At 44.8% G+C, this 17,649-nt stretch overlaps 1 protein-coding gene across 2 annotated transcripts in view; it reads left to right on the top strand.

Moving 5' to 3' along the window:
* The window catches only part of Vit (vitrin), a 116,631-nt gene that overhangs the window by 37,882 nt on the left and 61,100 nt on the right, over nt 1–17,649 (top strand). The window lies entirely within an intron of this gene.

Here is a 17,649-nt window from a genome sequence, read left to right as displayed (position 1 = left end):
AGATATGCCTTATTCATTATCTACCTCAACCCCCCCCCCATTGCTATAAATCCTGATTTTCAAGTAAAACCAATGTGGTTCCACTGCAACAGGAAAACTCAAAATTCACACATAGAGCCAGGCAACTCTGACATTCTGTGGCTGGTGTCTCGATTCCCCATGACAGAAGACTCAGGAAGGCTGGCACAAAAGTCTGTCGATGCTTCCTGTCTACCAGCATGCCTGGAAGAGAAGAAAGACCCGGGAAATTAAGAAGACAAGAAAAAGGAAGTGTTCCCTCACACTCACACCCCACACGGATCTGGTTACGTTTCTCACTGGCTGCAATTTCAACACAACTGACAAAACCAAACCACTGGAAAGATTACCACAAAACTCTGATTTGTGTGTGTGGATGCAGTGTGGCCAGCAGCCTGGCACTCCTACCGCCGTTGCTTTGATAGACCTGAGCTTGTGGTTTGTAGGTCTTTAGAGCTGGTTTGTAGAAGGAGTGCGCAAGAGTTTGAGCCCGTGAGCCAGAGAAGCACCATCATGCCGTAAGCGGAACTTGACAGGCCGTTCTGAGGGCTGCTTGCAAGATGGTAATGCTGAGAGAAATAAATGCAGTGGAGACCCAACTCTTGAGGTTTCAGAGGGAAATAAGGTACTTAGCGGAGAACAGAATTAGAGTTCGTTCATGCATTTGAAGAACTTGAGTGAGACCAAATTTGAAAGTGATGAACCCAGTTTGGGCTGGAGAAACTTCAAGACAAGACAGTATTCAGGTGGTGTTGGGGTCACTGCTCACTGCTCTTACCCAGTCTGTAGTGAGCGCAACAAGGGACACAGAAGGACCTGAAAGCTGCGCATTTGATAAGAAGAGCCTGAGCGAATTTGAAGTTGCAGAGAGGCAGTTGTAAGTGTTAAGCGATAAACACTATGAACCAGAACCCTCCTGCTCTGCATTGTGGGGACAGGGAAGGTGTGCCAAGGGCAAGAGGCCAAGAAGTCTTCAGCTCGTGAAAATGAAAATTCGTCGGAAAAGACTACACCTACACTGAGACGCCTCTGAGGGGCTTCCCTGCTCCAAGCTTAGGAAATTGTCTTTTCAAATAGAGCCAGCAAGGCACCCAGCTGTGAGAGAGATAGTTGGAGTCGAACTTAGCAGCATTGTTCCCCTGGCGCTGGTTTTGCAGGGAAGTGAAATGCCAGAGTGTCGGCAGCAAGAGGGCTGTACCACGGGAGCTCCAGGGTCAGGCAGTGTGTGGCTGGGTTGGGATCCTTACAGGGTAGCCCTAAAAATCCATCGCATGAAACTGGCATGTGATGCCCGAGTGACAATGAAGACCCGGATGTTGGAGATCCCAAGGTCATGGAACGTCTGCCAAGGAAAGCTGCAAGAATGGAGTGGGTTGGCTCAAAGAGACGTTACATGTGCTACAGGCGGCAGAACTGGAGGAAAGAGGCTCCCTCAGTATTTTGGAGCCCAGATGATTTCATCACGAGTAACGGAGACTCAACGTGGAGCTGTCGAACTTGGTCCTATCTATTTTTTGCCCCGCCTCCTCCATTCCTCCCTTTGGGGATGGGAATGGGCACTCCGAGACATTATATGCTAAAAGCATAGAACTTGATGTTGACTCTACAATGGCTCACAGCTAAGAAATGACCTTGGTCTCAGAAGTAATTGGACTGTTGGGCACTGTTGGAAGTATTAAAGAATATAAGGACTTTAAAATTTGGAATAATTATAGTTTGTGTTATGAGATGGCCATGAGCATAGGGGTCAAGGGGCAGAATGTACTTGTTTGAATGTGAAGTATCTCCCCTAGGCTGGCTGTTTGGATATTTTGTACTCAATGTTGGTGCTATTTTGGAAGGTTAGGGAATCCTTAGGAGATAGGCCCTCTCAGGGAAAGTAAGCCACTTTCAGAAAACCTTAAGGTTTTTATTTGTGATAGATATGTAGGTAGGTATGTAGGCAGGTAGGTAGATAGGGAGGAAGGGAGAGAGAGAGTCTGGCACCACAGCCTGTCTGTTCACAGCTTCCTAAACAGATACAATGTAACCAGTTGCTTCCCGACTACAGACACAATGTAACCAGTCACCTCCTGACTACAGACACAATGTAACAAGTCCCCACTATTATGGATGGTCCACTCTGGAACTGCAAACCTTCACTCATGGGGAGAGTGTGGGTGGAGTGGGAGGTGAATTACGTACAGAGGGACAATGCTCCTTTATCAAAAACTATTTCAAACAAGTATTTAAACAGCTTAAGGCTAAAATCTACAGCACCTTCAAGTTTAATGCCCTAAGCACCCCCTCTCATCCATAATCCTAAACAATGTGCATCTCACACACACCCCAAATTATAAATTTTCATTTACAAAAGGAAATTGTTGAAGGTAAGAGAAATAAGCAAACAAATTCATGGTTCTTTTAACTTAATTTTTAGGCTTTGTTTAATCTTTGAACTTGTTTGTAAATTACATATTTTAAACAATCTAACTTCAAAAGACAGAGGACCATAGCTACAAACAGCTCTTTTACGGCACGTAAGTGGGACCCTGTCCTGAGGAATCTTACCCACCCCTAGGGTGTGCAGTCTGCTGGACAAACCCCAGCTTGTTTCACCCCGACTCCTCCTGAAATTCTTTGTTATGCTGAAAATCAGGATTCTGACTCTATGTGAAAGAACTCGGCAGGCTGCAGAGGCTGCACAGGCTGCAGCATTAAGACATTGTCCACTCCCACTGAACTCTGGGTTACGGAGGTAAATCACAGAAATACCTGGCAGATACCACACGCAAACAACAAAAAGGAAAAAATGAATTTCATTGTTGGTTAAGATAAGTTGACCAAAAAAAAAAATCCAAACTAATTACTACTCACGTGAGACCAAAGTCCCTCTCCCTTAAGCAAAATCAAGCTGTAATTTAATAAAGCTTCAGGTTGTTAGATTATATGTACACCATTTTTGACATGGCTCCTAACTGTCCAAAATGGCCACCTCACCCCCATTCTTTCCTATCAATAACAAAGAATGAAAAAAAGCACATACTAGCTCACAAAAATAATAATAATAACAGTAACATAACACCTCTACTTAAATACCGATTCAGTAAGTAACAAATAGACGGAAATGTCTTGATTGCCGCATACACATGCTTCACTGAGAGTAAGGGATCCTCTCCCTGGGGAGGAAGGACAGAGCGAACGATGGGAACTAACCAGCAGAACAAGACACAGATGGAAACTGTGCACTCTGAGTGCGCTGGGATTTCTGGATCCAGAAGTGAAGGCATGATGGAGGTTTATAGGCAACTGTAAAATAAAGACTTCAGACGAAGCCAGTCTTCTGTGCTTCCCACAGCAAAGGCTTTCTCTCCAGGCATTAAATTTAAGTGTCTTGAAATCAGCAACATGGATAATTTGAAATAAAAGAAAGAAATTTGCTTCATACAACCACCCCCTTTTTTCTTCGTTTTCTTAAAAGCTACCATGTGGGATTTCCTGCTGGAATGAGACCGAAAGGGCAGCCGTCCATAGACTCTTAGGTGGAAATACTCAAAAAGAAGCAGTTGTTTATTTATCCCATCAGGACCAAGAGCCAAGAGGGCCAGCACTGGGGCAGATGTGTGTTCAAAACAATGATTGGGTTAATATGGAGACAAATGCACACCCAAGTATGGATTCCTTTGGGTTATTTCCAGTATCTTCATTAACTCTGATACAAAAAAATCATGAAAAGTTCCATGATTACCATGACAACAGTTCTCAGTGACTATGAAAGTCTGTGTTAAGTAACCCAAGGGCAAACCCCTTGGAGAGCTCTCAGATGGATTGAATTTCTGATATGCTAAATTCGAGTTTTATTCTCCAAAGCTCCCTTGTGATGCAGCACATTCGAATCAATAAATGCCTGAAGTCTTTTCTCTAATTAGAAACTCTAGCACAAGCCTTAAATAAGGGAGGGGAAAGACACGATTAATGTAACAGAATAGTCCCAAGCCAGGGACGCATCTGATTCTTGACCTCGGGAGTATTTGCAAATTATAGTCTATAGCTTGAGGCCAGGGTAATTTTCATTCTTCCAATTCTTGTCTGCAGCTGGACTAGGTAACTTACGGCAGGGAAGGCACAGCGTTCAGGCATTCAGCAAGGGTGTACCAGAGGCCAGCTCAGCACCAGGCCTGGTGTTAGACACCCAGATACAACTGAATCAAGACACAGTTTTCCCTTCACAGAGCTAACATACCAGTCAGGAAGGAAGAGGAGCAATACAGCAGTCTATAGCATGTAAAGGACTAACAGAACTATGAGACTATGTGTGGTGGAATTGTGTGCCAACTCTGATAAAGCAAATGAGGGAGTGGCATTACAAACAATCGGGTGAGGGTCGGGGGACATGCTCATGGCCTGAAGATTTTAAAACAGCTTAAAAAATTGGTCAAGCATGGTGGTGCATGCTTATAATCTCAGTTTTTGGAAAACTGAGGTTGAAGGATCATGAGTTCAATTCTAACCTGGTCTACAAAACAAGATTCTGTCCCAATCCCCCTCTCCAATCTCCAAAGAAATTTAAAAGGAAAGTTTCAACTTGGCTGAAATACACAGAAGGAGTTGAAGGGGTCTGGGCAATGGTAGAAAGTTAGCTGTTCTGTGTGGTGAAGGGTTTCACACCTGTATGGGAATCTGGACTTCATCATGAGGCCGTGGGAGGCAGCGGGGAGTGGCTCAGAACAGGTTGTTTTGTTTGCAATTAGCTGAAATCCAAGCTCAATTTGTTTAAGTAGAAAAGAGGATTTGGATGGGACCTGGAGTAACTCACAGAAACCAAGGTAGGAAGCACAGCTGGAGTTCCCCGGGACTGGTGCCCAGATGGGAAGGTCACAAGAACCAAATCAAAGAGCCAGCACCTTTGCCTGTCTCTGTACATCCCCAAGCATCTCCCTCCTACCCCTCCCCCAGTTTCCCTTAATCTCCCTTCTGATCCCATCCTGAGAGAGAGAGAACTGAATTATATCCTTCTAAACTGGTTGGGGTCTGACCTAATCAGGGCAGTGTCATTCTCCGAGGAGAGAAGAGTGAGGACGTATGCATTAAGAAGATGAAGCAGCCCTGCCTACCACTGTAACAACCTTAAATACCAGAATATGAAGAGGGAAGACAGAAAACAGCTAGTTAGTGAGCAGACATGATGTGTCCATGTGCACACGGATAGGCAGCATGGATGTATCTATAAAGCCCATGGATGTATCTATAAAGCCTGAATAGAAATACATGGATGAGATGGGGGAATAGAAGACAGTTCCATGTTCTCACCTTTCTTGGAGAGGTTACTAGATGCAGCTGTGTCTGTCTTCTGTGTACTTCTATGCAGAGCTCATTCTACAGGTGTTGCAGGGTCCCAGTACTCTAAGAAGGCCTTGAACCATGAATTCAGAAGATCAGCCTTTCCCCTTGGCTAAAATATAGGACAATGATATATGACATTTTGCTCTGTTAAAGTTAAAGCCTTCTTTTTTTGTTTAAACAGAAAAAGGGGAAGTGATGGGGGAGTGTCATATATCAATCTGTTGATTTCATTGGTTAAGCAATAAAGAAACTCCTCTGCCCTGATAGGTTAAAACATAGGTGGGAGGAGTAAACAGAATAGGATGCTGGGAGGAAGAGGAAGTGAGCTCAGACCCGACAGCTCTGCTCTCTGGAGCAGAGACGCCATGCTCAGCTCTCCCGGGTAGACGCAATAGCTCTGAGCTCTGAGGCAGACGCATGAAGCTCAGACCCAGGAAGGACGTAGGCTAGAATCTTCCCGGTAAGTGCACCTTGGGGTGCTTACACACATTATTAGAAATGGGCTAAATTCAGACCCAAAAAGAGGAACATGGGATGTACTCACTCATATTTGGTTTCTAGCCATAAATAAAGGACATTGAACCTATAATTCGGGTTCTTAGAGAAGCTAAATAAGAAGGAGAACCCAAAGAAAAACATATAGGCATCCTCCTGAATATTAACCTTCAGCAGGCGATGAAAGGAGACAGAGACAGAGACCCACATGGGAGCACCGGACTGAAATCTCAAGGTCCAAATCAGGAGCAGAAGGAGAGCGAGCACGAGCAAGGACTCAGGACCGCGAGGGGTGCACCCACACACTGAGACAATGGAGATGCTCTATTGGGAACTCACCAAGGCCAGCTGGCCTGGGTCTGAAAAAGCCTGGGTCAAAACCGGTCTCACTGAACATAGCGGACAAGGAGGACTACTGAGACCTCAAGAACAATGGCAATGGGTTTTTGATCCTACTGCACGTATTGGCTTTGTGGGAGCCTAGGCAGTTTGGATGCTCACCTTACGAGACCTGGATGGAAGAGGGTGGTCCTTGGACTTCCCACAGGGCAGGGAACCCTGATTGCTCTTTGGGCTGACGAGGGAGGGGGACTTGATTGGGAGAGGGGGAGGGAAAGGGGAGGCGGAGGTGGGGAAGAGACAGAAATCTTTAATAAATTAAAAAAAAGAAATGGGCTAAATTAATATGTGAGAATTAGCCTAGAAGAGGCTAGATAGAAATGGGCCAAGCAGTCTTTAAATGAATACAGTTTGTGTGTTGGTATTTCGGGCATAAGCTAGCAGGCGGCTGGGGTGCTGGGGACGCAGCCCCGCTGCTCCTATTATTACAACAGGACAAGAATTGACCTACAATGGCCTATATTGCTGGCCTATAATACATTCATATTCTCAAAGAGAAGGGAGGTAGAGGTCTTCCTTGTCTCTAAACAAAGAAATCTTGGCCATCTTATGTTTACAGTTGAGATCTCAGAATCTGTCTTATAGGGTCTTGGATTTTAAATGGAAAGCAATAGAAGCAGGTCCTTGAACAAACTATGTAGGGCCCAGTGGGAGAGCAGATGAGCTTCTCAAAGTTCCCAGACCAGCCATAGTCTTACTGACTTAGAACCTACAGGGGAACTGTAGCCATCTATTGTCTGATGAGCAAGGGGTTTCTGACACGCTTCATAAAGTGGAGAGTCTGTGATGAAAGGCTGAGACAAGACCGATGCTGGCTGAGACCTTCTAGAGAGATCCTCCCTAGTTCCCTCTGCCCTCCTCTCTTCTGGAAGCTTTCATGTTCCACCAGTGACTTTTTTTTTTTTTTTTAAGATCAAAAGTCTTCACAACCGGCAGAGATGAAATAGCGATGGGGAGACAGTTTGTTAGCGTTGCTCATCTTACAAGTCTCAGAACCTTCTAGCACATCAGATGTTATCTGAGACTCCTGGAGGCTCGAGTGCTAAGGACTGCCACTGGTTGTCAAAGCCAGCCTTTAAACTCTAGCAGGTGGGGTAAGGCATGGCACAGGAAGTGCGGACAGAGGGAAGTGTCCCTTGGCAGTGTAAGAGGGAAGGCCCAGGAAGGAGAAGAGCCTCTGTTGGTTCCTCTGGTTTGGCCTGAGAATGCCAGCAGACCAGTGTATCCGTCTATTCTGCCTACTCATAGGGGCGATGCCATCTTTGGTAGGGAGCTCTTCTATCTTCCTACCACCCTTGGTTTTCCATTTCCTTTCTTTCTCATCCTCTTTACCTTCTTTCCACCTCTTTGGCCGGCCCATGGTCTCCAGTTGTCTCTATGGATCTGACTGAACTTTGTTGGGGACCCTTTGGATTCAGAACACAACACTAAGCGTGTGCTGGAGAAAATCTGATATGAAGGCACCGCAGAGAGGGACATGGGGATGGAATAAGGAACAGCCATGCCACAGACCCTCCTCAGGCTTCTAGGTGACCATTCATTCCAAGTCAATGCTGTGCTTTCATATGAGTAACTGCGTTCGGTATATAAACATTTTTTAATCCCACTGAGTTCGACTTTTTACTTGATTTTCTAAATCAAATCAAGTCTAACTCCAAACTGGCAGTCATGGAGCTGGGAATTCAAATTCAAATTCCTTACTTACAGTGGTTACCCCACCCCACCCCACTGCTGCAGCCCCTAAAACGTTTGGGTATTGTCTGGAAGATTCAGGGAGATTGTTCACGTGATTTAGAGCCCAAGTCTGTCTTCCACAGAAGATGGGCAACTCCATTGTTTCCTGAACACCAGCTGTTGGCAGAGATGAGGAAACTTTGTGCTTAGGGCTTTTCCCTAGGAGACATGCATCACATACTCCTGCTGCTCTGAGACAATGCTCCCCCAAAAGCTGCTGAAGAAGAGGAACATTTCCCCCACGGAAGCCTACTGACCCACTCCTCTGCATCCACCCTAGGAGCACTATTTTTTTGTTTGTTGTTTTCTCTTCATGGCCTTTGAGCAAGAAAAAAACAATTCCTTCAAGTAAGGGGGACTTAGAGATAGTAATTCCCAAAACACAGGGGGAGGGTTATCTTTGGGCCACTCTGTCCCTTGTGCTACAACCTTGATGCCAGGGGGAAGAGCACACAAAAGTTTGGCCACTGTTTTAGAATACTAGAAAGAAAAAATTACATATAGAGAGAATTAGCATGTTGGTGACTTAATAAATTAACTTTCTGTATGCAGTCCAAAGTAAAGTTGACCCTGCTGTACTAATGGGAGTTTTAACACTTTCTTCTTAGAGGTGACTTTTTTTCCAAGGCTCTCATTTTCTCGGTACATGTTGAAGCTATAAATCTAACCTTGCCCAGAGGCACCTTCGTGGTAGGTTCAGTCAGCATAAGCTTGCTCAAGCAGTTTTTAACAAATTGCCCAAATGCTGCTCCATTTCTCTTGATTGTCGAAGGCTCCGCATAATGACAGAATGGTTGTGGATTGTGACCCTAACTTCATTTGTGTGGGGGTTATGCAACCGAAACAAGCCAACTTTTCAACTCATAGGCATTTCAGCCCATACTGTAATAAACTCATCTTAGGTTTCCACATAAATTAGGGCCACCAAAGACTCTAGAACAATCTCTACTTGGCACTGTCTGTGCTGGAGGCAGAATAGCTTTTAAGTTGTAAAATCTCATCAGTAGACTTTTCCACACACAGGGGAGCCCCGGAAAACCTCTAGAAATGACTAGCTTGGGCAGAGCAGTGTCAAGAGGGACAACAGTACTGCCCAGGTGATAGCCACTACGGTCAACAGAACACAGCACATCACTGGCTGTCTATTTAGAAAGCTCAGACTTCAGCAAGCATCCAATCTTATACTAGACAAGATGATAATAGTCCTTCTTGTCCCCAGAAAGTATGCGAGAAGGCTTTCCTGGCCCCAACGCCTTCCTTCAGCACACGCTTATAACTAGGTTGGATGCCTACTGCGTGTGTCATACACCTTCTGAGTCCTACCACATATTATTTTAAGCATTTCAATGTAGTCTGCCTTCCCAAAAAAAAAAAGTCCCAAGTACCAAGAATATATAATTAGTCCTCATTAGGTAATTGCTAGTTGGATATGCAGAACAATGGACAACAAAAATCACCATAAAATAAAATGTGGTAAAGGTTACATGAGAATAACAAACAAGGAGTCTACGATAGGACTCGTGGTGGTTTCACAAAAGAAGATTCAAAACAAGACGTGAGAACCAAGAGTTTTACAGGCAGAAGTAGGCCGGAAGGTTTCTACCTCCACTGAACTGATTTCGTGGGGAGCAAAGGTGGGGTGAGGTTAGGAGACAGTGGAACAGCAGGACAGGCTCTTGGTGTAGGGGAATCTGGAAGGTACAAGTAGAAAGTGGGTCAAGGCCCATCAGGCAGGCTCTGCCTCAAGAAGTTGTCTTTTTTTTTTTTTTTTTTTTTTTTTTTTTTTTTGTGTGTGTGTGTGTGTAGCTGGAGGATGGATACTCCTGAGGAATCCCTGAGCAGGAAATGTACACAGTGGAGACAGCAGTCAGCAAAGGGAAGAAGATGTTCTCCACAGGTGCAGGAGCCTCATTCTGAGTAGTTTCGTTACACAGGAGCCTGCTGAAATGGGCTTAACTTGGGGTGAAGCGTACAGTCTTTAGTTTAGACATTCACACCCATCAGTTAGTCCTATTACACTGGAAAAGCAACCATGAGAGGATGGATGCTCTCCAGACACACTGCTTGGAGAATGAAGAAGTCATTGTTCTGGGTCTTGGTTATTGAGTGTGTTGAACACTGGCAAGGAAAAACAGCTCCTCGGGGGGAGGATTGCGTAGAAGAGGCACGTAGCCCCATGGCTCCTTAGGGAGATTCACAGCTAGCAATTTGTAGTTAATCTTCAGTATCTGCTCCTTCCTGAGACTCCTGGCCACGGTTGGTTGTTCTCTACACAGATGGCTGTGCGTACCTTTCCTCAGATTATGAGGAAGGCAGATTGTATTTCTAGACATCCTCGGGATAGGCAGGTAAGAAAGAAAGCTGACACTGTGTGGCGGATTTTCAGTGAAGCACAAACTCTGTAGTACCTGGCTCTCGGAAATAACAGAAGACAATACGAAGAAAATTGCTCTAGTGAGTTGCTTTGCATGTATTTGGGGGGGGGCATACAGAAGTATGTGTATGCCTGTGTATGCACACACACACACACATACACATACATACAACATATTTACTCTACATATCCTGCATTCACCCAATAGTATCTGTCTGTGATGTTTGAATTCAGAATGGCCCTGGAAGATTAAACTAGATAAGCATTTACTTATTTTAACTTCAGTTATGGCAGAGACAACAGCCAAGGGGAACTAACAGAACCTTGACCTTAGGTCCGGAAGGGTGAGTCATAAACATTGACAGACACCCCAAAGCTGTAGTGCCACAGGGAAATTATAGATATCTTGTCACACATTGTCCTTACTCATTGTCCTTCCATCCATCCATCCATCCTTCCATCCATCCTTCCATCCATCCATCCTTCCACCCATCCTTCCACATGGGCAAAAGCATTTTCTCAACCTGGCAGGAAGCGATGATGAGAAAAGTTAAACACTTTTTTTTTTTTTTTGGTTTTTCGAGACAGGGTTTCTCTGTAGCTTTGGAGCCTGTCCTGGAACTAGCTTTGTAGACCAGGCTGGCCTCGAACTCCCAAAGATCCGCCTGCCTCTGCCTCCTGAGTGCTGGGATTAAAGGCGTGCGCCACCACCGCCCAGCTAAGTTAAACACTTTTTAAAGGGCTTAGAGCTTGAGCATGTCTTTGTGTATTAATAGGAGTACCTTTTGTTGAGCATGGTGGCACACACCTCTAATCTCAGCACTTGGGAGGCAGAGGTGGGAAGCCCTTTGAGTTCTAGGCCAGCCTCATTTACACAGTGAGACTGTATTTTAAAAACAACAACAAAAAAAAATATAGGAGCTTTTTATTCAACTGTCTTTCTACTGATTTCTATTTGCATGTCTGTCTCTCCTCCGAACGCCTCTTACGTAGATTCTTCCTGACAAATCTTTCATGGCCAAGGATCTCCCATGCTGCACACTCACAGTTAAATCCCAGCTCAGTTGAGTGTACAGTGGAATTTGATTCAGAATTACTGGATTCAGATTCAGCCCTACCATTGAGAAGCCGTAATTTCAAGGTTTGGAGTGACATCATCAGATATTATCCCTCAGACATTGGACAAAAGCAATGCTGTGCCCATTTTTTAAAAACAGTCTGGAATTCTTCCAGTGGCTTCTGCAGAATCTGAGGCTTATGTCCTCTTGAATGTCTCTGCCTAGCCATTCCTATCTTCTTGTGACCCTCCTGTCCCATGCCCCCTGTGACACAGGACTACTACTGCCTACAAAAAAGGAACATCCCTAGAAGTGACATTCTGTCATATTCTGACCCATTACTATAGATTTTCAAGGGCCAGCGATGGGCTCCTCCTCATGGAGGAAGATCTTCCAGGACTTTACTTCCTGCTCCTCTGTCTCTCTCATGTTCTGTGCTCAGATGCTCAGCAACAGCATCCCTCTTCCTCGTCAGAACAGCACACCCCGTACCCGTAAGACTTCAATGGTTCAACGAACTTTTCAAGACATTATTTTCCCACTGAAGAGAGTATTCCGCAGTCCTAGAAAGAGCTCTGATGAAGACACCCATGGCAGGCTTTGACCTTGTGAAGTTCCGTGTGCTTTGGTCCCTGCTGATGTCTTCTCAATCACTTTGCTCCAAGCCCACAGGCGTTGACATGTTCTCCAAACCACAGAGACTATTCCTACATCAAAATCTTACCCTGGTGTTTTGTTCTCCTAGATCTTTGCTGTCTGGAACCTTGTCACCATCCATGTAACTGTGGCAAAAAATTAAGGGGAAGCCCAGGGATGGAACCCTTCAGTCCCTTGCAGCCAAGGAGGCTGGACATGAGTCTGAGAACAGGAGAAAACCACAGGGGACTACTGAGCAGGAGAATGATAAAAATCCAATCACATTTTTTCCCCAAGACCCACCATGCTGTTCGTGAAGAAAGGATTGGGACAAAAGGTGGGGCTGGCCCAAAAAGGCCAGGAAGTGGGCAATTATGTTAGCAGTCCAGACGTGAAATGTGCCCTTGACCAGGGTTGCTATAAAGAGAAATCACAGAATCTGAAGTCTAAAAACAAACAAAAAACAAAACAAAACAGGATTTTCAAATAGATTGCTTCATTCATTCGCTATTCCACTGAACACCAGTGAACAAAATAGACTCCCCCCCCCCCCCGCCAAAAAAGTCCCAGCCCTCTTGAAGTTTATGCTCTAGATGAATGATGATCTAACTAGAGCTAAGACCTTGAAAAACCCAGTAGCAGCGATTAAACAGACAGAGCAGGAGGAATGGAGTTCAGGTGTGGGCAGTGATCCACGCCGTGTTTCAAGATGGCATACACTTAGAAAAGTGAAATATAGTATCGGGAAGCCCAGAAATCCTTTAGAAGGGATTGGGACAAGGGCTCAATGAGCTTCAAACTTTTCTTAAAGGCAGCAAAAAGCTACTGATGATAATTTTTGAGCAAACTCTATATAATAAAAAAAAAACTGCTCAAGAAAATTAAAAAGAATAATTTTCAAATCACCCCAAATAAAGAATGTGCGTGACCTATTCATGGAAGGTCAGGGCCAAGAAGGACACGCTTGTCTTCAAATCGATGTTCTTTTTATTTCATTAAACTAATAACTCTCCGTGTAATTTTCTTTAAAGTACAAATTTTAAACTAGTTGAATACCGCAGCCCAATGAAATGAAGCCTAATATGAAAACTTTTCACACAGGAGCTCTTCTATGTGGTAATTCTTCCTCATTAGCACCACGGAGTGAGCTTACAAAGGCCTTCCCTAATTAATAAGGAATTTCATCCCAGAAGTAATGCGGTTTTTCCGGGATCACGGAAAAGATGAACAGTAAAATAAGAAGTCTATGTACGGTCTGATTTGACCTGCCATAAACCTGGCTTATTGGTTATCACGCCTGCCAAAACCCGCCATTATTAGTTCAGACAGGAGGCCCACACAGCATGAACACTTGGAGATCTTTCTCTCTCTGTCTCTCTCTGTCTCTCTGTCTCTCTGTCTCTGTCTCTGTCTCTCTCTCTCTCTCTCTCTCTCTCTCTTGATTTTTGCTTTATTTTGTTCTGCTTTTGAGACAGGGTGTCTCTGTGTATGGTCTCTCACTGTGATCTACCTCTCTCCGCTTCTGAGTGTTGGGATTACAGATGTGTGCCACAATTCCTGGCTTCCTCCTTTAAAGTCATAATCATACATTAACATATTGGCTCAGACTATCAGTTCTCTGTTCTGAAATGGGACATCTGTGATAATACGGGTGATATACAGGAACCTGATTGCTCAATCCATTTGGTTTGCAAGCCATCTTCTTTCCCCCGGGGCTGTACTAGGCTCCCTGGGAAGGACTTCTCGGCTGCCACCGAGATGCTATAGTATGAACGTGGTGGTGGCTATAGGAAGAAAAGTAGCCTTAGCAGCTGGGGAAAGGTGAAGACAAAAGCAGAGCTTATAGCCTGGCCCAAACTGCTTGGTAAGCATCTTGGGATGCCCCGGGTTTCAGCGACTTCTGCCCTGTGTCTCCATGGCTTCCTTCGCCCCCACAGCAGCAGGATGGGAGCTGCTTTGTCTTGCTTTCTTTGAATGTTCTTGGGAAGAAATCTTTCTAGAACTTATGTGTGTGTGCCTGGGGATAGCGACAGAGACAGCTTTCACCTGATGTCTGATGTTCCCTCACTCCTGAGCAGGATGCTGCCGGGGCTTCCTCGCTTATTCTTCTCTTTAAAGACGCCTGTTTCATGTGTTTTGTGGATAAAATCCAAAACTAAGAATAGGAAAGTATAAAAATGAATGTAAATGGTGTATCGTGAAGGTTAAGCCCACTTACAAAGCAAAGAGAAGTCATTTCATCTGTCGCCAAGTAGAGACAGATAAGATTTGTTACAAGAAAACAAATCTCTTCACAAGCAACTGGGAAAATACCATAAAATTTTACAAAAATATATTTTCACATACTCAAAGAACTGCTGTCAGAAAAGTATAAAACGCCTTGTTTTTTCCTCGCTGGGCACTGACTACACTTTCCAATGATCTTGGCAATTACTCTGCAAAATTTAATTAGTTCACTTTCTCTGGCTTCATTTTCGGTTTAAGTTTACCAACGATGTGACCTTTAGCCATCTTTCGCCATCTTTCCTTGTTTTTCCAAAGTTGTGTGGGCGTCTGCCCTTCATTTGTTTCATCCCCTGGGACAAAGTTATTTCAGACACTCAACTTCACTAATCAGTCTGGGGACAGACAATATATTGTGCTTGAAGTTGAGAGAGAGAGAGAGAGAGAGAGAGAGAGAGAGAGAGAGAGAGAGAGAGAGAAACACCAAAAATGTTTCTCAAAGAAAAAAGGAAAAAATTGATTAACTTGAGGCAAAATACTCCCATGGGGCATTTCCATCTGTCTTTCTAGGCACGGATTTCACAGACAATCCTACAGCATGCCCTATTTAAATACCCTGAGTATTCATTCAATACATTTCCAGATCTGGCTTCACTTATTCCACTCCGAAAGATTTGGTTAGCCTTCCAGGAGATCCAAAATCTCAGAATGCTAAAGTATCGTCAGAATACAATCCTAATCCACAGGGTTTGCTGTCTCTTCCTTCAGATAGCTAAGACCCAGAAGTCTGCTGTATTCTCCCCTTCCAAAGGAGAAATATTAAGAGCAATCTGTGGAGGAAATGGGAGTTGAGGGCCCCAGTTCGACCCAGGGACCAAGCAACTAGTTAATCGGTGGAAAGAGAACAGTGGCATCTTCTGTCCCCAAATTGTCTTTAAAAAAAAATGTATACTCTAAGACTCCAAATAGTAGACCCAGCCTTGCGTATCAAAGTCTAAAAGAACAGAAGGTTAAAAAGAAGGAACTTCGATGGGGAGGATGCGACTAAATGTTTTAAGCACGGAGCTGCCGTTCTTAATGTAGACCACAAATTGCTTAAGCCTGTGATCAAGCTCAACCCTGGCTCCCAGGAGGAGCGCCATGCTGGCCCAGCCCTGAGTGGCAAAACTGGCGGGAGGGGGGCTCAAGGGGGAGCAGGAGTTCAACTTCCGATCTCCCTCCAACTTGAATGAAATGTAACTGCTCATTCCGTTCCACTAGGGTTAAGGAGGGGGAGGAGCATGCGCTTTGGGGTACAGCTGGAAAGCATTAACAACTCTGAGAGCATCTCAGTAACTCAGAGGGTGGGTGGCCTGGCAGAGCTCCTGGATCTCGGAGTGTAATCACAGGCTCTTAGCACTGGGAGGGGTTTAATTTCCACCTCCTATCCAGGATAGAAACCCCTTACAACTGCTCTGCCTGCAGGCTTCCACCAAAGGCCCCTTCTTCGCCTCCTGGGACGGCCCATTCCTACCAGGGTGACATGGTTCCTAGAAAGTTCTTGGCAAATTTACCTCTATGGCAAGTTAATCTTCCCAGTGCAGCCCCCCTCCTCGGGTGTCAGGGCTCACAACAGCAATGCTAGGAGAGACAAAAGACCCCTTCCCTCTGAGTTCTTCCTCCTCAACGGCCCTTTTCTGTCAATCCTGACTCCCATGTAATGTCTTCCAGCAGCATTGTGAGCATGCCCCTACTGGGCTGTGTGTATGGTTTAGAATCACGTTTGGAATCTCTTCTAAAAACAGGACCCAGACCTGAAGGCATTCCTACTGGTAGAGTCGCCTGGAGCAGGTGTGTTTGTTTGTGGTGACTGTCGCACTATGTAGCCTTGTCGTACTATGGAAGCCGCTGTGGAGAACATGCTGGTCCTGAAGATCGCATGCTTCTGCCTCCTGAACGCTGGGATTAAAGGTGCGCACCACGGCAGCAGACCTTCAGAGCACAGTTCTTTAACTTCCGACTCACAACCCAGTTGTGAAATCTTTGTCACCTGAGTGTGCAGGTGTATAAAAAGATACATAAATAAAATACTTATCAATAATCATAAAATTATCGTTTATTAATGACAGAAGCAAGTTTGTGTTAATGAGATGGATATGCTTGTTTGTTTTTACAGTGAAAGAATTAAAGCTTATCTAAATATCGGATACTATAGGAAATCTTTAATACTTCACGAAGTTGATCAACATTTGAACTCTGTAGTCACCCACAGGGAGAGCTCTGCTTCTTGTAGACTTGTAGCATAGGGACTTGGAGAGATGGGTTGGCCTCTGCGAGCCCTTGCTGCTCCATCCTGTGGACCTGAGTTTGGTCCCCAGCCCTCATACTGCTTTAACCACCTGGAACTCCACCTGCAAGGGATCCAGTACCTTCGCCTGCCTCCTCGGACGTCTGAGAATATGTTCATACACACACACATGGACAAGTGCAGTCACGCAGACACTCAAGAACAAAATAAAATTTCTATCATATTCTTTCTCCACTGCCATCCAACTTCATGTTCTTTCTCTCTTTCATTTTCTTTTCTTTTTTTTTTTTTAAAGAAAAGTTCTCCCTGTATAGACCAGGCTGGTCTTGAACTCACAGACCTATATAAACCCACAATTTCCAAAGCTGTGACTTAAGGGGGGGGCATCTTTCTATTTTGAGGGAAAAAATCTTTTCAGAGAAGCATCCAACCCTTTTTCAGACATCACCAGCAAAACATTTTGTGCGTATTCTCAAGTAATCTTTCCAGTCCACAAGGCCTTCCTATAGCTGTGACAAAGAGGAAGGCACAGGAGACCAGAATGGATGCACTCTGCTGGAGGCAATGATGGGTCCTATAGAAAGCCAACGTCTAGGCCAAGGAGATTCTCCAGGACCAGAGCTTTACCTGTCCAAACACCTTCCATGTCTGCCCACATGGCTCCCAGATCCTCTGAGTCTGGCCCAGCTTAGCTACTTCTCTCTCCCTCTTGGCTGCCCAGGCCACCTTGTCTCCATTACCTTTGGCTCTATAACCCCCACTCCTCTTGTTTGTCTCCCGGAATGTCTTTCCTGCCTCTTTTAGGAGTTTTTTCTTCCTGGGAAAATCACAGGGCATCGAGAAAACCAGTAGTTCCCTCCTTCCACTGATTCCAGATCACATTCTGATGGCTGAAGGTGGCTCTTTTCTCCAAATTATTTTCAATTAACTGGTTGTCCAAACCAGAATAGGAGCTGGCCTTTATTATTTTTCTCTTTTAGCATAATTCAATACAACGAATGCCCCCGTTCTTTTGGTCTGAGGAACATCCTCGCTATGCCTTTACTTCATCATATGGAAGGGATGGATACAGGGTCAATTCAGACTCAGACTTTCACAGATTA

This window comes from Alexandromys fortis, unplaced genomic scaffold (genome assembly GCF_014885135.2).
Source record: "Alexandromys fortis isolate MF-2015 unplaced genomic scaffold, M_Fortis_MF-2015_v1.1 scaffold_136, whole genome shotgun sequence".
In the NCBI taxonomy this organism is placed as follows: Eukaryota; Metazoa; Chordata; class Mammalia; order Rodentia; family Cricetidae; genus Alexandromys; species Alexandromys fortis.
Note: the sequence above shows the minus strand (reverse complement) of the source record. Positions and strands in the feature narration are given on the sequence as shown.